Here is a 23,909-nt window from a genome sequence, read left to right as displayed (position 1 = left end):
ATTAATCATATGTTGATCTTTAATCAGTGCATCAGTACTTCATTAACCATATAAACAGTAACCATGTGCAGTAATAACAAAAAAAGCCATCACCCATAAGAAACACACATGAACACCAAGATTTAAGGTGGAAATCTAATGTGAGACAAAAATCACCTGCTATTGTCTTCTTTTAATATAAGAAAAACATGTTTACAATCTTGTACTAGTGCATACTCATACCAATACGTGGGAACCCACCTGTAGAAGGCTACAACCTTCTCTTGTTCTCCAACTTCTACTGGAAGGGAGCTACAACCCACTAGCTCTTATACTAGCCGATCCATTTACTAGTATGTAGGCGTTGACCTACATAAGTCTCCAACCTTCACTCGTTTTCCAGCTAATACTGGAAGGGAGCTCCAACCCCCTCACTCTTGTATTAGCCAATCCATTTACTAGTACGTAGGTGCTAGCCTACAGAAGGCTCCAACCTTCACTCTTTTTCTAGTTGCTATTGGAAGGGAGCTTTAACCCCCTAGATCTTGTACTGGATGATATGTTTACCAGTACGTAGGCACCAGCCTACAAAAGGCTATGACCTTCTGTCTTCCTCTAGGGACCACGTTTCATAAATTTTCAGACTGGATACTCTTGGAACACAACACCACAATCTAAAGGCCACGTTTCATGAAATTTTCATATTGGACCCATCAACAGCTTTTAAACTTAAACTGCATCAACCAACATTCAGTTAATATGAACAATCATGATCACTGACACCAGAAAACTGTGTTGAACCCAAAAACCTACATCATCATTCAGAACCAACTGTAACCTCAAAAACCATGCATCAGACGGCATACGCTATTTGGCTAACCCAAAACTGCATGTATACGCTTCTTCCGTTAATCAAACCTGCGTATACCTCCAAAGCTACTACAAACATAAACTTTTGAATCAAGTCTCTACCAACCAACAATATACTGAACATCTACTATCAACTTACAGAGATTTACACAGGTAGTAACAAAGATCACTTCTTCTCACTTATACGATCATTCTATCAAATATCAAACTCCTTATTCATTCAGTTTTACATTCAGATCTAAGAAGACATCATTGATATACAGTAATAAAATAGTAGCACTGATATGATAGATCATTCATCCTTGAACATCAAACTTTTCTTTTGCATACGCTACTTGGAGGAGTTGAACCAGCATGTATACACACCTTCACCAAAGCGAACCAGCATACAAATCTCTAAATACTTACTTCATAACTTCGCTGCACCTCTGGACTTAAGACAAACCTAGATCATGATATTTAAAGAATAAAATAGGTTTACATAATCAGATCTAGCCCCATATCAGATCATTCAATAATAAGTCATTTCAGGTCTCATGATCCTGATCCAATATTGAATTCAAGGTGCACAAAGTATTTCAGATCAAATTACAAACATAGCCCCTGAAACATAAAATATACTTCAGATAGAAGTATTCCTTAGAAACCCATACACTTGCACATAACCCTTCATAAGATATTCATTACATCGGTACTTAGCCCTTGATCTTCTCCTTCTTATATACTTAGATCCTTTGTCAATACCTTGGACCAAAACAACTTAGGACTAATACCTTGGACCAAATACCTAGGGTCAATACCACAGACCAAATACCTAGGGTCAATACCACGGATCAAATACCTTGGATCAACACCTTGGACCAAAATACTTTGGACTAAATACCTCGGACCAAAACCTTGGTTTTCCAACATGTACACGCTTTTCCTCCTGTGAAATTGTGTGTATATGTATACACTCCTTTTGTTCTTTAACCTGCGTGTATATGCTGTTTTGACTAAGTGGACCTGCGTATACTTCTTAAACTACTTTTCATCAACCTTTTCCTTTACCTTCTTTATTCTGATCAGTAGACCTTAGTTCCATCTTCCTATTCTTCTGTACCAATTCCCTGTTACCTCTAAATAGACCTGTTACACTATAATTTGCCATCTTGCTTCTGAAATGATTCCTTTGAACTGCCCTGCATTTTGTCACATCTGTAAACACAACTGCCATGCATTCTGTCACATTTGATATCTCTCCTGTAGATTCATCTAGTTACGTAGATTCATCTAGTTACCATATACAAGTGAGTTGTTTTGCTATAAGTGGGTTGACATCAAGTACACCACATGTATCATAATGCCAACAATCTCCCCTTTTGGACTTGATGACAACCATGTTGGTGCTGATTACTGCAAGTTGTAGAAACTGTTAGAGATAACGAGAAACACCAAAATACTCTCCCCCTTTGACATCAAGGGCAAAGGGCGGAATAATATACTCACCCCCTTTGATATAAAGGGTAAAGGGCTAACCAAAATGAAGACTTTCATATTTGAACAGCTGAATATGAACATTGATCATGCTCCCCCTAGGCACATGTTGAATTCTCTGATTAAACTTCCCCTTTGTACATGCCGAGATGCACTATACCATCCATGCTCCCCCTGAAAACATGCAGAGTCTGCAAATATATTTTCTAAAAGAATAACATGACTCTATAACTCAACTATGTGAGTATGACCTTCCTATCACCAATGAATCATACATACATCAATCTCCCAACCAAGTGGGGATATATCAAATGTTTATACATGACTGAAATATAGCAATTATTACATCATCCTTGCCATGTATAGTGGGGGTATAAATTACATCATATGACCCAAAAAAAGGACTCATTAAAATACTATGACGGATAGAGACATATTATTATGTCATGGGCCTTTAATGACCTTTACATTGAATGATATTCATGACATTTATAACAAAGACCAAAGATCTAAACAAGATCATGATATTCATCATCAACTATCATACACCATATGTGATATGCAGCATAAGCATCTATCAGCAATATCTAGACCAACAAAATTTATATGTCCATCATCAGTTCCCAAGATATGATAAGGTAAATATCATCAACCTATGACAAAGTATGCTGCATATCAACTCATCCTCTTGATCTCATCAAGAACAACTTACTCCGTTTCCTTAGCAGAAAGAGCCTTATCGTAACTTTCCATGGATCAATATGTCATATCTACAAGAAGTAACACAGAATCATTCATATCATATCATATGTATGTGAAAACACCATAGTCATCATCTATGATCATAACATCATCATCAAGAACTGCATGATCTTTCCATAAGAACCCTCAATATATCAACCATGTATCATCACTAGGGAACATCCCACATCTGATAAGCATTAACCATGATAATCAACATATGTGAGTATCAAACCTATCATCATAAAGTAAAAAGTCATCATCATTATGTGACTAAGCCATGTCTTCGAATAGATATATCTTCATGGAACCTGTAACAACACCATTCTCTTGGCCAAGCAACAATATTTATCAATAAGAAAGTTAAGTAATCATCCATGTATCCAACATAATGTGTATCCAGCAATATGTATCTAGAAAACCATGAGCTCATAGTCATTTGTCAAGCTTTCTTGATACCATTAGCAACAACAATCCTCAACCATGTGAGAGCCAAGAATTATAGGAATCTTGCATCATAACTGCACGATATGAACTTTATGCATCTTTGAAGGCATGATGAAAACAACATAAAAGAAATGAGTGGCTCATCATCAATTAATGAAGTTGTGTACTCAAGCTTTGTACTTATCCTTGTCCTTATGAAGATCACCATGTAAGCAACATATATGTATTGTATGCATCATCAAAAGTAATCCACAATCACCCATAAATCTGATCTAAATAACAACTATGTAACCCCAAGCAATACAAGTATCATCATCATAGGCAGCTCATAACTGCAACATAACATGATGTATCATTTACACACTTTAGCCACATAATCATCATCACATTTGGTAACAAAGACTTCTAGACATAATGCCAAAAATGCAATATCAGAAGCATATCATATTCTCCCCTTGAACTTGTGCCACCTGTTCACTGTCAGATCTGATCATTGCATATATTAGTAACAAATATGAAGGCATCATCACCAATCAGATATACATCAAGTCATAAACAACTTATGAGGATCAAAAGCACTTCTAAATAACATCCACAGATTGTAGTCATCAATCATCAAGACAGAAAAGATAATTGATATATCAGATCAATTTTCTGATTTTGTCCCACTACTTCTTCATCAAACCAACATATACACAACTGTGGAGCTTCTAACTCACGTATATACGTGACGTGTCTTCATGATACCTGTGTATGAGAATTAGAACAATGAAATTTCATATTTTCAGTTCCTTCTGAGTCTGTTATGTCTACATACTGAGCTATGCCACATATTTCTGGTTGTACTTCCTTCTTCTTCAATACCTTGGAGCGTGATGATGTTTTCTCCTTTTGGTATGTTAGCCAAATTTCTTTTCTGCATTCTTTTGCTATATGCCCAAACGTTTTACAAGCATAACATATTATATGTTTCATATTCCCTCTATAGCAGTTAATGGCTTTGTGACCAAACATATTGCAAGAAAAACAATATCCCTTGAAGTACCTGGAAGTTGATGATCTTTTTTTGTGACGGTTATTAGCTTGAACCATTCTACTTCTGCATCTGGCTGCATCATGTCCAAAATTATGACATATAAAACATTTAACATTATTCATCAGAGGAAAGAATCGATTAACACTTCCATAGTTAGGAGTAAATGATTTTCTTTTAAGACTTTCTTTCCTTGGTTGTTGATGGGGTTGACCTCTTATCTCCTTGTTGAGCATTTCAGATTTTGCACTAGAGTTCCTTGCTTCAGTTTGTGAGCTAGATTCACCTTTAACAGTTTCATGAAAACCAAGACTAGATTTGATGGCAGGAGACCTTTGACTACTAAGAATATCATCCAAAATCTTAGTACTATCTTGAAATCGTAAAAGTTTATCCTTTTCTTCTAATTTACCTTTTAGGATATTTACCTCAACCTGATATTGCTCTTCCTTTTCAAGATACTGCTTCTTCATGATTTCTTTATCTTTTGTTCCTTATTCCACTTGTTTCCTTAATTTGAGGACTTCATTTTCTTGTTCTTCAAATGCTTGGAGTAGTTCTTCATTCTGCTTATTTGAATTTTTGAGATCTTCTTTTAGAGAAATAACCACAGCTTCAAGACCTTCACAGTAGTTGGTTCTTTCTATAAGTTCCTTGGTTGTTGTGTCCTTTCCATTCACTTCATTTCTCAATGATGTCACTTCATCCTGCAGCCTTTGACTTTGATCTTCCTTTTCCTCGTTTTGTTTCCTTACTTTGTTTCCTTCCTAACTGAGCTTTTAACCTTCTAATCTCTTCTTTTTAGGTACACTCCCTTTTGTCCAATAGATCTTGTTGATCTCTAATTTTGTCTGTGAGCTTTTTAAATTCTGCCTTTATTTGATTTCTTTCTCTTTCACCCATAAGAGAAAATTCAGTTGTTTCGTTATCACTTTCACTATATTCAAATGAACAGAGAAATGTATCACTAGAGGACAACAAATTCATACCTGATAGTTCTTTTGCTTGTTCATCTTCATTCCGAGGTGATTCTAAATTTGAAGAGTTGCTTCTGCATAAAGGCCAATCATCTTTCCCACTGTCACAGTTCCTTTGAGATGTCTTCTTCTTTTGAGGTGCTTTCTTCTTTAGCTTCTTTCCCATTGATAATACGGATCTCCTTCAAGCGATCAAGCTTCTGTCAAAGGACCTGCTTTGGTACCAATTGTTGGAAATAATACTAAGAGGGGGCGTGAATCAGTATTAGTCAGATCAATAACTTTTTCTTTTCATACTCTGATTTATATACGCTACTTCAATGAAGGTAACTCGCATGTACACGCAACTGTATTTAAGGAAACTAGTGTATATCCAACAAACTTATGATTTAGTTAATTCATCATATGTTGATATTTAATCAGTGCATTAGTACTTAATTAACCATATAAACAGTAACCATGTGTAGTAATAATAGAACAAACCATCACACATAAGAAACCCACATCAAAACCAAGATTTAAGGTGAAAACCCAATGTGGGACAAAAACCACCTGATGCTGTCTTCTTTTAATATAAGAAGAACCTGTTTACAATATTGTACTAATGCAGACTCATAACAGTACGCAGGCACCCACCTGCAGAAGGCTACAACCTTCTCTCATTCTCCAGCTTCCACTGGAAGGGAGCTACAATCCCCTAGCTCTTGTACTAGCCGATCCGTTTACTAGTACGTAGGCACCGACCTATAGAAGTCTCCAACCTTCACTCATTTTCCAACTACTACTGGAAGGGAGCTCCAACCCCCTGGCTCTTGTACTAACCGATCCATTTACTACTACGTAGGCACCAGCCTATAGAAGGCTCCAACCTTCACTCATTTTCCAGCTACTATTGGAAGGGAGCTCCAACCCCTTGGCTCTTGTATTGGCTGATATGTTTACCAGTACGTAGGTGTTGGCCTACAAAAGGCTACGACCTTCTCTCTTTGTCCAGGGACCAAATTTCATAAATTTTCAGATTGGATACTCCTGGAATACAACACCACAATCGAAAGGCCACGTTTCATCCAATTTTCATACTAGACCCTCAACAACTTTTAAACTTAAACTGCATCAACCAACATTCAGTTAATCAGAACAATCAGATCACTGACACCAGAACACTGTGATGAACTTAGAAACCTGCATCATCATTCAGAACCAGCTATAACCTCAGAAACCATGCATCAGACTGTATACGCTACTTGGCTGAACCCAAACTGCGTGTATACGCTACTTCCGTTAATCAAACCTGCGTATACCTCCAAAGCTACTGCAAACATAAACTTTTGAATCAAGTCTGTACCAACCAACAATATACTGAACATCTATTGTCAACTTACAGAGCTTTACACAGGCAGCAACAAAGATCACTTCTTCTCACTTATACAATCAATCTATCAAATATCAAACTCCTTATTCATTTAGTTTTACATTCATATCTAAGAAGACTTCATTGACAGACAACAGTAAAATAGTAGCACTAATCTGATAGATCAGTCATCCTTAAACATCAATCTTTTATTTTTCATACGCTACTTGGAGGAGCTGAACCAACGTGTATGTGCACCTTCACTAAAGCAAACCAGCGTACAGATCTGCAAATACTTACTTCATAACTTCGTTACACCTCCGAACTTTAGACAAACCCAGATCATGATATTTAAAGAATAAAATAGGTGTACGTAATCAGATCTAGCCCCATATCAGATCATTCAATAATAAGTCATTTCAGGTCTCATGATCCTAATCCAATGTTGAATTCAAGGTGCACAAAGTATTTTAGATCAAATTACAAACATAGCCCCTGCAACATAAAATATACTTCAGATAAAAGTATTCCTTAGAAGCCCATACACTTGCACATAACCCTTCATAAGATATTCATTACATCGGTACTTAGCCCTTGATCTTCTCCTTCTTAAATACTTAGATCCTTTGTCAATACCTTGGACCAAAACCACTGAGGACCAATACCTTGGACCAAATACCTAGGGTCAATACCACAGACCAAATACCTAGGGTCAATACCACGAATCAAATACCTTGGATCCATACCTTGGACCAAAATACTTTGGACTAAATACCTTGGACCAAAACCTTGGTTTTCCAACATGTACGCGCTTTTCCTCCTGTGAAAGTGCATGTATAAGTATACGCTCCTTTTGTTCTGTTAACCTGCGTGTATACATTGTTTTGACTAAGTAGACCTGCGTATACTTCTTAAACTGCTTTTCATCAACCTTTTCCTTTACCTTCTTTATTCTGATCAGTAGACCTTAGTTCCATGTTCCTGTTCTTCTGTACCAATGCCCTGTTACCTCTAAATATACCTGTTACACTATTATTTTCCATATTACTTCTGAAATGATTCCTTTGAACTACCCTGCATTTTGTCATATCTGTAAACACAACTGCCATGCATTCTATCACATTTGATATCTCTCTTGTAGATTCATCTAGTTACCATATACAAGTGAGTTGTTTTGCTATAAGTGGGTTGCCATCAAGTACAACACATGTATCATAATGCCAACAAACAATGACTTTTGTGTGGATTTTGAGTAGTTAGAATTAGAAGCATCTAAAGATCTTGAATCAAATATGGCATATATACAAAATTGTTATAACAGAGTAGTCCACACTTCTACTAGTAAGTCTCCACTTAGAACTTGTTTTGGATATTTGCAACCTTCACCTTTGAATATTGCATATGGGTATCAAGCAGTAAGGGAGGAACATATAAGGAATTCCTTAAGGGAAAAAATATTTGTTGAAAATAGCATACAAATCTACATACGGGTATAGGAAACACTACATAATTCATAGGAAAAGTATAAGGCCAAATTAGAGAAGTATTTCAAGGTGGGAGACATAGTATGCTTACAATTGAACAAGGAGAGACTACATGGTCTTGGTAAGAAAATAAAGGCTCTATGATATGGTTCCTTTGAGATACTAGCTAGAAAAGGTGGGAGATAATGCCTATAGACTCAATATACCCCCATATATGCACATTTACTCAATTGTGAATGTAGATAATATGAAACTATATGAGCCTTCCATGATAGATTAGGAAGATGGATAGGTCCTTGATCCATAAACTATCGTGGATATTCCACTAGACAATTCGTCATAACAGATTTGATAATATTGTATTAAAAATTCTGAATTTCTACATTATTACATTTTTATTAAACCTCTAGGTCCATAGATTTAACTGTAATTAATTTATGCATGTTAGTGGAAATTATGCAGAAAAGTAGAGAAAGACAAAATAAGTTCACACACACACATAAGACACAATATATACTCTATGAAACCCTTTAGGGAGAAAATCCAGCTGGAAGGTGAAGCCACTTCGCTCTCTTTCTCTGTTTGGAAAATAAGGCTACAGATACAAAGAAGTAATGCTTGTGGCCTAGCACCCTTACAATGAAGTCTTCCCATCATTTTAAAGAATCCATTACATGCAATCCATGGGAAAAATACCATCGGTAACTAAAAATCCATGGGCCCAAAACTACTACTATTAACCTTATCAACTTTGACTTTTTCCCCAAGTCATGTTTACCAAACATTCATCCCTTAAACCTAAACTTGGGCTTTCCCTTCACCAAATTCGACTAAACTAGCCAAGTGAGGCAGCCTCGCTCACTCTAGCCTTTACCCCCCTCAAATTTTAAACCCAGGGTATCTTTAAGCTTATCATTCCCCTTATCACCTAGGTCTAACAACATACTTTACTAGCAATTACCTAGGGGCACACATGCCTTACCAAGTCTGATAGCATTATGTCCATTTACATGCAATAATTATTTTTTTTGTAAGTTTAACATTGTTGAGGCTACATCATGATCATGTCCAAGAATAACACTCGAATAGGAGGGGAATTAAATAGGTGACTTAACATCTAGAAGTTCCTTAACAACAAACCCAGTCACCATCTATCCAAGACCCCATGGACTACATGCAATAATTTTGAACTCCATTGCAATAATTTTTTTTTTTTTTGTTTCCTTGGCATTTATGACATCATCCTCTCGAATTAGCATATTGTTAGCCTCATGCTTTACTTTCCATTACAATACCAATGCCACAACTAAAGCACACCATATCTGTAAAATAAGAGAAAATCAACGACACATTACAAACACAACTCACGAACTCAATGCTTCCTTACACTCTTTATATCAGCCTTCTTGCTTTCCTATTCTGCGATATGATCTTTCCATCTACTAGGCCAAATAAATCATTTACAACAAAAGCATCCCTCTAAATCGAAAACACATCCATATTCAAATTTGATACCAAAAGTTTTAAATTTTAACTAGAGTGATATAAAAATTATGGATATTTAATGAGAGGAAAAATAAACTATTAACACATAAAAAACAACAAAACACATGCAAACATAAACACCAATGTTTACCTGGGAAAACCCAGAAAAACCAAACCTAACAAAATTCCATTAGTCCATGGCCAAAACCCTAGCCAAGATGGCTAAGTGAGCCTTCATCACCCACATCTCTCACACCCTTACAATGAAGTCTTCCCAACATTTTAAATGCTCCATTACATACAATCCATAGGAAAATATTTATGGCAGTAGAACGTTTAAGTAATTAAAAATACACATTGGCTAGATAGGAGAAAAAATACATTCAATATTCTCAAGTACGTATTATGGTAAATGTGATAATGTACCTTATGACAATAGTAAGTATTGACATAAGAATCTAATATACACATGCCTATTTTTATGGAGCATCAGACCTTCGAGAAACCGTGAGTAACCTATTATGTGTTAATGTTATTTGTTCATAACTCATGCTTGAGAAAGTATTGTGGAATTATACACTATTATAGGTATTTTATTGGACCTTAATGACCTAATTTTCTCATGGGTCAACCTGTATTATTTCATGAATATCTATCTTGTAAAAGAAATGTTAAAAATATTAACTCTAGTTAAAGGATCAACGTATACATAGTTCAAAGATGGGTGTTATTCACCTTTGTAATTCATGTAGTTGTATTATTATTTAAAATGATATATGAATGTAAGACTTAGAGTAAGTGTGTAATCCTTAGTTTGCTTCTCAGTGATGGTATAATTTTGATAGGTTGGTGTTCCCCGAATAAAAGAGTCGCTCATGTGTTTGATGTGGACTCTTGTGGTTGTAAATTTTGATTTGAATCGAGAATGATTATGTAATTTACGATTCATGACAAAACTAATTGCCTTGAACTTTTTAAAGAGCACATTTGCTGATTTCGGTGAGTGAAGATGTTGAATTTACAAGAAGTAGTTTCTCTTGAGTATGGTTGAAAATATAGTCCTTTCTAGTTTCATCATATAAACATAGTACATTTTATTTTGATGTTATAAACATAGTTTGGGTTGATATTACGACAAAATATTTATGATGAAATATTCAAGAAAAACGATTTCTTTATAGATAAATTACTTGTTTTCAACCAGAAAGCATGGTATTGAATTTCATATAACAAGCTATGAACTATTGCACTAATACAGAAGGGCAGGGAATCACACAGTACTTACAAAATTTGTATTGGTATTTGCCACCGAGTATAAATGAGGTTATTTATGGTAGATTATAAATAATAAGAAGATGGCATTAAAATAGAAAAATCAAATTTGAATGTTTTTTTAAAAACATTTAACTATTTTATATCATTTTTACATTGTTTGATATAGGAGTAGTCTAATTTATAGACGAATTGATATTTTAGAGAGATTTTTAAAAATTGCAGTTTAAATTATTTACTCTGCATAATTTGAGTGCTTTTAGAGTTATTTTGGGTGCTAAATCCATTTATATATTGAAAAATATATTTTAAACAATAACAAATTCAGTTGATATTTCGATTCAGTCCAGGAATGGATAGTCTATGCATGTTGAAGTATCCATGGATATTTCGCTTCAGCAGAGGAATGGATAGTCTGTTTTTTATGTATCCATGGATATTTCACTTCAATCTAGGAATGGATAATCTGTGTAACCAACCACAAGATCAGGAGTGTTGAAAGTGTCTCTGTTGTATTTGTTGAGAGGGGCATTTAACTCGAATCTTCTAGGCAAATCTGGGTTGGCCAGAAAATGTCGACCATAAACTATAAGATCAGCCTTATCACTTGCAATTGCTTCATTTCCGTCTTCTCTACCATAACCTCCTGCAACCAAGAATGCTCACTTGAATGCCTTCCTCATTGGAAACAGACTCTTGTTTGTTGCAACATATTCAAAGGTAGCTGCCAGTCTAGGCTCTACGTAGTGGGCATACAGGATGTTGTATTTATTTAAGGCCTCGGCCATGTAAAGCCCCAGCACCTCATGATCTGAGTCACTAGAATAAAAAATGTATGTAAATGGTGAGAGCCGTATTCCCACTCGTTCTGCTCCAATTTCTTCCACCACTGCTTTAACAACCTCGAGAGGAAACCTGCACCGGTTCTCCAATGTCCCACAATACTGATCGATCCTGTTATTTATGTTGTCTTTCATAAATTGGTCAAGAAGATATCCGTGAGCACCATGAATTTCAGCACCATCAAAACCTTCCACAATGCCAGAGAAAACTATGAATGAAAGAAATATATATTTTGATGTAATGAAAATCGATTCAGTTGGTTATATTCAGTGTCATTATATATATATATATATAGAGAGAGAGAGAGAGAGAGAGAGAGAGAGAGAGAGAGAGAGAGAGAGAGAAAGAAGTGTTGCCCTCTTAGGAAAAGAAAAGCCCTCTGTGTTGGAAATTTCAGGTGATTTCAAACTCAAAAGACCAGAGAACAACGCTCCGATACCACTGTTGGGAATTTTTTTGGCAAAATTCCAAGAACAGAATCACAGAACAAAGAACAATGCTCTGTTTTCTCTCCACAGGATCTTAGCACAGGGAAACTTAAAAATTCATTTGCAGCTGACAGAGTTTTCACACACCAACAAATTTCTATTCATTAATAAAGGAAAGAAACTGCTGTTACAAAAATATGATCTTCCTCTCTCACAGAGGGATTTACAAAAACAAAAGACTCAGACTGCTGTGTCTGCTGTATATTCTATTTTGCTGTTGCTGCCTTTCTTTTTCATTCACGCGCTGCTGCGTTCTATATTTTTTACTTCTTCGCACTGCTGTGCATTACAATACTCACTTACACTGCGGTGTATATTTTCATACGCACTGCTGTGTTATTTTTCTCTTCTCTCACACTCTCATCAACACAACAAAAAAAATTACATATATATATCAACAATAAGAACTTACTTCACGTTTTCACTTCCCATGCTTCCGTAAAAGAAATAATAAAAATTAAATGCTTTTACCAACTATTACTTGAGCCCATACTCCCGCTGAAATAAAATTAAAAACTTCACCAAAACTTACCAACCCACAGTAAATTGCATTTACTGTTTTACTGACATTTACCGGCGGTCAATAATGTAACTTTTACTTCACGTAAAATTCATGCTGCAGGCCTGTACTTAATCGTTGACTTCAATTGGATCGCATCGCAGGATCCCATTTGGCGGAATACAAAAATGGAGCACAAGCATATGGTGCGATTTGCGATATGCGATCGGATCGCATCGCACCATTGCAATCGCAGAAAACACAGGTTGTAACCAAAGGCAATCAAGCTGAGGATGCGATTTGCGATCTGCGATCTCATCGCATCGCAAAGGTAAGGAAAAACGATTTGTTGTAGTTGAAATTATATTTCAACACTCCCCTTTAATTTCAACTGTTGGGTTATCAATCATACCCAGACATTTCCTCAAAAATTCAAAGCTTTTCTGGTCCAATGGCTTTGTCAGAATGTCTGCAACCTGTTCCTGAGTTCTGCAATGCTGTAAAACGATTTCTCCATTGTTCACCAATTCTCTGATGTAATGGAACCTTGTATCAATGTGTTTCGTTCGCTTGTGAAACACAGAATTCTTGGACAACGCAATAGCTGAGCTATTGTCACAAAAAATCACCGTTGCTGTTGCCTGCTCTTGGCATAAAATTCTTAATGGTCTCCTCATCCAAACCGCTTGACACTCTGCTGCTGTAGCTGCCACGTACTCTGCTTCTACTGTAGACAATGCCACGATTGGTTGTTTCTTGGACGCCCATGAAATGGCTCCTGAACCCATGTGAAAGACATAATTGGATGTGCTTTTCCGATCATCTACACTTCCAGCCCAATCGCTATCGGTGTAGCCAACCAGATCTGAGTTTTCTGAAAAAGTATACAACATGCCAAATCTTTTTGTGCCTTTGATATACCTTAGTATTCTTTTTGCTGCCTGCCAATGTGCTTCTTTTGGATTCTCCATGAGTCTGGAAATTAAACTAACAGCATGCATTATATCCGGCCTAGTTGCAGTTAAATACATAAGGCTGGCAACTATGCTCTTGTACAAGCTAGGATCAAAATCCTTGCTGCTGTCCTCTTTGCTGAGTTTTAATCCCATTACCGTGGGAGTGATTGCTACCTTGCACTCTTGCATGTGGAATCTTTCCAACACTTCATTTACGTATCTTTCTTGAGAGATAAAAATTCCATTTTCATTTTGATCTACTTCTATTCCTAAGAAGTATCTCAGCAAACCCATGTCAGTCATCTCAAATTCTTCCTTCATGACTGATTTAAAATTTTTAATGAGGTAGTCATCATTACCTGTAAAAATCACATCATCAACATACAAGACTACAATTAAAATCTTACCATCCTTTTCTTTGATGTAGACGGTGGGTTCTCCCTCACATTTGTCAAATTCATTTTCCAGTAGATAGGAATCTATTCTACTGTACCATGCTCTTGGCGCTTGCTTCAGCCCATAAAGAGCTTTCTTCAATCTGCACACTTTGTGCTCTTGGCCTTTCTTCTCATACCTAGAGGTTGTTCAATGTAAACCTCCTCCTTTAACACTCCATTTAGGAATGCCGACTTCACATCCATCTGGTAAACTTTCCACTTGTTTTGTGCTGCTATGGACAACACTGCTCTCACGGTTTCCATTCTTGCAACCGGTGCGAAAGTTTCCTCATAATCTCTCCCATACTATTGCTTGTATCCCTTGACAACAAGTCTTGCCTTGTGTCTTTCAATTTTTCCTTCAGCATTGCACTTGGTCTTATAGACCCATTTAACTCCAATGACTTCTTTACCTTTTGGTAGCTCAACCAAATCCCATGTCTTGTTTCTTTCTATGGCATTCATCTCCTCATCCATAGCTTCTATCCATTTCTTATCTTTAATAGCATCTTCGAAATGAATAGGATCATCAACAAGATAATATAATGCAAACAAAGAATTCATTCCTTCATTATAAATGTCACTTAGAATTCTAAACTTCTTACCTCTTTCACTTGGTGTGCAAGTGCTTGAAGACGCACTTGAATTTCCTCCTTGTGGTGTGCTTGGAGAAGCACTCTCATTTCTCCTCAAAGGTGTTCCTTGACGTCCTTATGTTGGCGCTGCTGTTTGGGGATGTATTTCTACCATCTCCTCATCATCTTCATCATGAGACAAACAGTTTTTAACATTAAATGTTTTCTCTATGCTTCCATCCCAAGCTTCCTCCTCAATGAACTGAACATCTCTGCTCAGAAAGAACTTCTTGGTAGATGGGATATACAACCTGTAAGCTTTGGATTCCTCACTGTATCCAATGAAAATGCATTTCTCCCCTTTGCTGTCCAACTTCCTCCTTAGCTGATCAGGAATGTGTGCATAGGCCACACATCCAAAAAATTTCATGTGGGTGACTCCTTGCTTTCTCCCACTCCATGCCTCTTCCGACACTTTGTTCATTACAACTTTTGTAGGACACCTATTCAAAATATATACAACACAGTTTACGGCTTTAGCCCAATAATCATTTGGCAAATGCTTTGCCTTCAACATGCTCCTTGCCATATCCATAATGGTCATGTTCTTCCTTTCAGCAACTCCATTTTGCTGTGGGGTGTACCTTGCTGTGAATTCCTTGTGAATTCCATTTTCTCTGCAAAACCGTAGGAATTCCTTGGAGATATACTCACCTCCTCTGTCTGTTCTCAAAACTTTGATGCGCAACCCACTTTGATTTTCCACAAGTGCTTTGAAATTTCAGAATTTTTCAAACACTTCCGATTTGTTCTTCAAGAAATAAACCCAAGTCTTTCTTGTAAAATCATCAATGAATGTTAGAAAATATTGGCTGCCTGCTAAAGATGGGGTTTGCATTGGTCCACATAAATCTAAGTGGACAATTTCTAAGGGTGCTTTTGCCCTTATGCTTTTCCCTGAAGGAAAACTTTCTTTCTGTTGTTTTCCCAATATGCAGCCTTCACAAAGGCTGTCCGATTTCTCTATCAATGGTAATTCCCATTTTTTGTTCAACAAGTTAAGACCTCCAAAGTTGAGATGTCCAAATCTCAAGTGCCACAACCAATTTTCATCTTTTGGTTGGCTTTGGAAAGCCTCTTGGGAAACTGCTGCAATTACTTCTTTGTTTTTCAATTCTGCTCTTATTCTGAGAGGGAACATCCTGTTCCTCGTCATCCTCACTTCAACAATACATCTTTTGCTGGGTGCAATATCTATGATGGTGCATACATCATTTTCAAAGAAAACATTGTAACCTTTTTGAACAAGCTGTCCAATACTCAAGAGGTTACATCTCATTCCAGGAACATAATAGACATCTGCTATGGTTTTCTTTTCACCTTGCTTTGTAAATATTTTAACTTCTCCTTTACCCATAACAAAAATTTTGCTATCAGTCCCAAGTGTGACTTGTGACTTCACACTTTGATCTAAAGCATAAAACAAGGCTATGTTTCCTGTCATATGGTTGCTGCAACCGGAGTCTAGAAACCATATATCTTCACTATTTGTTTCAACCATGTTACAAGCTAACAACACATTATCTTGGCTGACATTTTCTCTAGTAATATTTGCATTAGATCTATTATTCACATCATGCTGCTTCTTCCTACATTCACTGGCATAATGCCCATATTTTTTACAATAATAACATTGGACATTGGGTTTTTCATACCTTTTTCCTTGAGCATGATGTTGTCCTCCTTGTTGGCTGCTGCCTTGACCTTGGTTCTGATTTGGATTGCTGCCTCTTCCTTGAGCATTCGCTGGATTGTTCCTTCCACCTCTGTTCTGGCTTCTGCCTCTTCCTCTCTTGTTTCCTCTGCCTTGACCTCTTCCTCTTCCAAAGGACATCTGGGTCTTAAAGGCTTGCTCTAGAGATGAGTTTTAATTTCTACTCAACCTCTGCTCATGTGTGATCAGTGATTCATGAAGTTCATCAACTGAAAAGTTTGAGAGATCCTTTGTCTCTTCTATCGTGGTGACAATCACATGGAACCTTGAGGATAGGCACCTCAATAGTTTCTCCACAATCCTCCTTTCTTCAAGAATCTCTCCATGAGATCTTATTTGTGTGACTAGGCCAATTACTTGAGTGAAGAATGAGTCAATATTGTCTGACTCCTTCATGCACAGGTTCTCAAAATCTTTCCTCAGCAACTGCAGTTTTGTTGTCTTCACTCTCTCCATTCCTTGATAGGCCGTTTTAAGAGTTTTAAATGCTTCTTTGGATGTCTTAGCTGCTGCTAACCTTGGAAACATGCTTCCATGCACTGCTTGATACAAGAAGAAGAGAGCTTTTGAATCCTTCTTCTTGTAGCTCTTTAACAGATCCTTCTCTCCTTGAGTTAGATTATTAAACTCATTTTCATCTGCTGGTTGTTCAAAACCATCCTCAACTATTTCCCATAAGTCTTGGGAAGCAAACAAGGCTTTCATTGTTATTGCCCAAAAGTCGTAATTTTTACCATCAAATAATGGGAGCTGCATACCCATGCTATTGCTGGTGCTGGTGCCAACCATTCTTGCACTCTTAACTATGCTTCAAATACCTCACTTGGATTCTTTTGCCTGAGTCTTCACACTGTTGGAGAAGCTGCTGCAGCAAAAGTCTTTCCTTCAGCTTCTTTGAACCCTTCAAAGAGCCTAGACTAGCTCTGATACCAGTTGTTGGAAATTTCAGGTGATTTCAAACTCAAAAGACCAGAGAACAACGCTCCGATACCACTGTTGGGAATTTTTTTGGCAAAATTCCAAGAACAGAATCACAGAACAAAGAACAATGCTCCGTTTTCTCTCCACAGGATCTTAGCACAGGGAAACTTAAAAATTCATTTGCAGCTGACAGAGTTTTCACACACCAACAAATTTCTATTCATTAATAAAGGAAAGAAACTGCTGTTACAAAAATATGATCTTCCTCTCTCACAGAGGGATTTACAAAAACAAAAGACTCAGACTGTTGTGTCTGCGGTATATTCTATTTTGTTGCTGCTGCCTTTCTTTTTCATTCACGCGCTGCTGCGTTCTATATTTTTTACTTCTTCGCACTGCTGTGCATTACAATACTCATTTACACTGCGGTGTATATTTTCATACGCTGTGTTCTTTTTCTCTTCTCTCATACTCTCATCAACACAACAAAAAAAGTTACATATATATATCAACAATAAGAACTTCTTCACGTTTTCACTTCCCATGCTTCTGTAAAAGAAATAATAAAAATTAAATGCTTTTACCAACTATTACTTGAGCCCATACTTCCGCTGAAATAAAATTAAAAACTTCACCAAAACTTACCAACCCACAGTAAATTGCATTTACTGTTTTACTGAAATTTACCGGCGGTCAATAATGTGCGATTTGCGATATGCGATCGGATCGCATCGCAATCGCAGAAAACACAGGTTGTAACCAAAGGCAATCAGGCTGAGGATGATTTGCGATTTGCGATCTCATCGCATCACAAAGGTAAGGAAAAATGATTTGCTGCAATTGAAATTATATTTCAACACTCTGGTTTATTAAGATCTTCCTAGTTTCAAGTAGCCTATGTGATACATGTGCAAATACCTAAATGCCAAATTTCAAAATTTATGTAAGAACAGTCACCTGCTTTGATAGCATTTCTTGTAGCAAGACGAAAGTCATTGACAATCTATGGAATCTCCTCAATTTTTAGAGCTCGAGGAGTGGAATAATCTGCAACATCTTTGCGACTAGGTAACACGACCTGTCCTGATATTTTTCGATCTGTTGATGAAACAGTAGCATGTCCATTGGGTTGATAATCTGCATTTCATAGACCCACTCAGCCATCTCTATTCAAAGAAACTGATAGCAAATTCTCCCAAGAAAGAAAAAGAAAAAAGAGAGCATACTATTACGTCCATGAAAAAAGGGAATGCGCTATAAAAATCACACTATTACATCCTTGAAAAAACTGATCTAATGCAAATTTATTAGAGCAAGAGACTAAGAGTTGTTACTCCCTATTTTGCATTACGAGATGCCATGGCCTACTGAAGCCAACAAACTGTAGAATTGCAGTGGAAATCATGATTTGGAAGAAAATCAACAGAATCGACAAATCCGACAAGTGGGTACATGAAAGGAATTAATGGATGGCAATGCAATACGTACAAAGCATAGATATACTTACCCACATGGGAAGCTCTTCCAATGTGCCAAAACTGACTAAAGAAAATGCCTCCTTTTTCGTGGACTGCATTGACGATGGGTTTCCAGGCCTCCACCTGTTCGTATGTCCAAATTCCAGGGGTATCCGCGTACCTGTCAGTTGCACACCACATCATGGTTATCATCATTTGGTCTTCCAATAAGAAAAGTTTCATAACTAGCACATGGCTTAGTATAACTATAGTGACAGAGAAAATGTAAGCCTACCCTTGGGCAGAGTCGGAGACACCAGGAGCTTTTGCAATGAGAAGACCACCAGGGCTGATTCTCTGGGAATGGTATAGGATTGCGTGCGGTTGGGGTATGCAGTTGTAGGATCTTTGTCTGGTTAACGGTGCGAAAACCAATCTGCAAAATCCCTTCCCAGTATGAGAAAACTCAAACTCTGTTGTCAAAACAAGTACAATAGGAATGAAAAAAAGCAGAGCAGAAGGTTGATACCTGTGAGACAAGCCGAAGGGACCCAACTGATAAGGTGTTATCATTGGGATCTGCTGCATTGACTGGTTTTCTTGTGTATTTTGTTTCCCTTCCATCGTGATTAGTGTCCTTCCTTGTACAATATATAATTGAATAACTTCAACCAATTTGCCATAATACGGTGATAGATTTGGATGGATTCTTAATAGATTGATCCATGGTGCAGTGCCTTAATATGTTTATATAGGTTTCGATAGAACGTCATGGGTGACGTACATTCATTGAGGCACCGTATTGCTTCTGCCCCTTAACTCTTTGTGGGTTGTGACATGCGCTGAGAGAGTTGTTTAGGAGCACGTGTGTAAAAGCGATCCATGTTGGCCTTGAATTCAAGTTTGGTGTGAACACTGCTAAATAAATTAAGGGTTTCACATGCACATGGCCCTGGTATTAATTGCAATTTGACCAAATAAATATTTAAAAACTCAGCCGCCCGGTTTTGCCAAAAAAAATGATCAAATTTGACGGTTTGAAAGAAATTTGATTGGTGGAAAGAAGTTTCCATCCCTATATAAAATCCCTCTTCACGTGGAATCGAAACACTTAAATAAATTAAACGTTGACGTGATTTGTTTTTCGTCTGGTGTGTTGTTTGATCATTTATACAAAATATGATCTTTAACATTAAGAATACAAAATATTTAAAAAAAAATTATATATCTATATATAATTCAATTATGTAATTTAATTCAGATGTGAAATAGTTTTTTTTACTGGAATTCATCTCAAAAAATTTTGTTATTTAGAATATATTTTTGAATGCATAAATAGATTCAATTACTTGAAAAAATCTTAGGGCACTTGAATTATGCAAATTAAATAAATTAAACTCAAGTTTTTAAAAATTTCCATCAAAATTTGATTAAAATTAACTAGAAAAAATGTCATTTAGTCTATAAGCTATAATAGGCAGTTTATTTTACACACTCACTCATCTCCCTCTGTCTCTCTTCATTCCTCCTTCTCTACATCTCTCACTCATCTCCTTCTCTATTTTATATCTAAAGTTAATATATATCATGATATATTATAATATAACCAACCTAGATCCATCTTAACTTCAAATCTATCAAGCGTTGAGATGGATCAAATCTCTTGAGGTGCAAACCTTCTTTTTAAGTGAAAAACTTGAGGAAATGTTTGCACCTCGAGAGATTTGATCTCACTCGATGCTTGATAGATCCATAGTTAAGTTGGATCTAGGTTGGTTTCAGTCGTGTGCAGCCAAAGAAAATATAACAAACAGATGATTGATTTTATCAATAATATGTAAAATCATCTAAGGTTAAATATAATCATTTTAAATATGCTAAATATGTCTTAGATTAATCTGGTCATTTTAATTTTAAATTTTCTTAGTTACCTCAGTTTGTTGAGATGATAGATATTGTGAATAACTTTAATAATGAAAAATGATAAAATACAATTTTTGAATGTAAAGTGACAATGTAATAGTGTTGAATGATAGAAAATGTGAATAATAAGAATATAGTAAATTACAAATAGTCTTTCATTGTGATTAATCTCAAACTATTTTCTTCTACTATTCTTATTGTCACCCTTATTACTTTTGTCATCTTTTCATATCGATTATATCAAAATGACAGGTTAAATTGTAGACCATTTAAATATTTACCTCCATATATTGTAGTAAACAACATACCTTGTCTCTCTTTCTCTCCAATATTAATATGTTGAATTACTATAACACAAAAATCAATGTACCTTGTCAATAATTTTTTATGCTTACACTGAAATCAATGCACAATATTAATCCAATCACTTTAAAATTAATGTACCATCATACATCCAATTACTTCAAATCAGAAATCAACATCTACACTCAAATCAATGCATCTAATGCAATAAATCAAATAAGATTAGAAAACAACATTTACACTGAAATCAATGAATCTAGTGCAAGCAATCAAATACAATTAGAAATCAACATTTACACTCAAATCAATGCATATAGTGCAAGTAAGCAAGTAGGTTTATAAACCAACATCTACACTAAAACCAATGCATCTAGTGAAAGTAAGCAAATAGGATTATAAACCAACAACTACACTAAAATCAATGCATCTAGTGCAAACAATCAAATAGGATTAGAAATCACCATCTACACTGAAATCAATGCATTTAGTGCAAGCAATAAAATATGATTATAAATCATCTACATTCAAATCAATGCATCTAGTGCAAACAACCAAATATTATTAGAAATCAACATCTACATTGAAATCAATGCGTCTAGTGCAAACAATCAAATAGGATTAGAAATCACCATCTACACTGAAATTAATGCATTTAGTGAAAGCAATCAAATAGGATTAGAAATCATCTACATTGAAATCAATGCATCTAGTGCAATAAATATTCTTTCCTCTCTCCCCCATTCATCTATATATATCCCACTCCATCTCTCCATATTTGTCTCTCTATCTCAACCCCCTAAACATACATTCTCTCTCACTCCATATTTATCAATCTCTCTGTCCCTCCCTCTCTCTCTCCATCTTTCTCTTCTTCCCTCTCTTCACTTTCCATCTATATCTCTATCTCCCTTTGTCTCTCTATATCACCCCCAAAACATACACTCTCTTTCTCCAATCTATCTATCTATCCCTCTGTCTTCCTCTCCCTCCCTCTATCTCTCTTCCCCTTCTCTCCATCTTCCCTGCCTCTATCTCTCTTCCCTCTTGTTATCCTCTCTCCCTCTCTCTCCATCTTTCTCTCTCTACCTTTCTCTCTCTATTTATTTATTCTTACCTCTCTCTCTCTCTCTCTCTACAATTATGTTACTATATCCTTCCCTCTCACATCTCTCCTCTCCCCCATTCTCTCCATCTTTCCTTCTTTGTCTATTTATTTCACCCCCAAACATACACACTCTCTCTCCATCTCTCCCTTGTAACTCCCTCTCTCTCTCCACTTCTCACTCTCTATGTATTTCTTCTTCCCTCCCTCTTCCTCCTCTCTCTCAAGTCCACTCTCACTTACTTCCTCTCTCTCCCTTTCTCTCCAACCTCCCTCTCTCTTCCCCTGCCACTCTCTCTCTTGTCCCTCCAATCCTCTCTCTTCCCCCATCTCTCTCTCTCTCTCTCTCTCCAACTATGTTACTATATCCCTCCCTCTCTCCTTCTCTCCCCCCTTCTCTCTATCTCTCTTTCTTTGTCTCTTTATCTCACCCCTAAACATACTCTCTCTCTCTCCATCTCTCCCTTGTCACTCCCTCTCTCTCCACTTCTCACTCTCTATGTCTTTCTTCTTCCCTCCCTCTCTCCTCCTCTCTTGCAATTCCTCTCTCTCATCCTTCCTCTCCTACCTTCCTCTCTCTTCCCCCATCTCTCTCTCTCTCTCCACCCTCCAATCCTCTCACTATCTCCCTCCCTCTCTCCTTCTCTCTCTCCCCCTCCATCTTTGTGTCTCCCTCTCCCTCTCTTACCCTTCTCTACATCTCTCACTCATCTCCCTCTCTCTCTCTCTTCATTCCTCCTCTCCCCTATCCTTAAGTTTATCTCGATCTCTCCCTTGTCACTCCCCCTATCTCTCCACCTCTATCACTCTATGTATTTGTTCTTCCCTCCCATATATATCTAGAGTTAATATATATCATGATATATTAATATATATTATAATATAGCAAATTTAATATTGTATTAATTTAAAGTTATTAAATTTAATAATATTAATATTGTAATATACTAATATCAATATTATATTTAATAATAATAATAATATTAATATTAGGGTTACTAATGTTTTTTTTGTATGATATTAATAATAATTTGGCCCATGATATTTGGCCCATAGGCTTGGTATATAATTAAATGTTGATTTCTAATCCTATTTGATATATTTTTATTTATTTATCATACCTCTTTATACCTCTTTTATATTATTTATTTACCATACTTCTTTTATAAATATGGTATTTGGCCCATGGTATTAATAATTATTTGTCCCATGGTATTTGGCTCATAGGCTTCACCTGAATAAAACATATTTTTTGAGTTTTAGTAAATATAAAGAGGTTTATGAAATAAATATAAGAAGAGGTTTTATTTATTTATCGTACCTCTAGTTTATTTATATTTTTATTTATTTACCATATTTTTATTTATTTACCATACATCTTTATGAGTGTTCGTAAACCTCTTTATATTTTAAATTTATATTGTGTTTACACATACTAAAAATTAGATTGATTTCTAAATAGGGCTGACATTAGATTAAAAATGTTAAATGTTAAACATTACGTTTACATTTACAT

At 36.2% G+C, this 23,909-nt stretch overlaps 1 pseudogene; it reads right to left on the bottom strand.

Moving 5' to 3' along the window:
• Window positions 1-11,561: 11,561 nt before the first annotated feature.
• Window positions 11,562-19,692, bottom strand: LOC149180819 (putative 12-oxophytodienoate reductase 11; annotated as a pseudogene).
• Between the last annotated feature and the right edge of the window lie 4,217 nt (window positions 19,693-23,909).

The sequence above is a fragment of the Pinus tabuliformis genome, chromosome 3_2, assembly GCF_031772625.1.
Source record: "Pinus tabuliformis cultivar Carrire ecotype Pingquan chromosome 3_2, CPIR1, whole genome shotgun sequence".
Taxonomy (NCBI): domain Eukaryota; kingdom Viridiplantae; phylum Streptophyta; class Pinopsida; order Pinales; family Pinaceae; genus Pinus; species Pinus tabuliformis.
The sequence above is the reverse complement of the archived record's forward strand: the minus strand, read 5'-3'. Positions and strand labels throughout refer to the sequence as shown.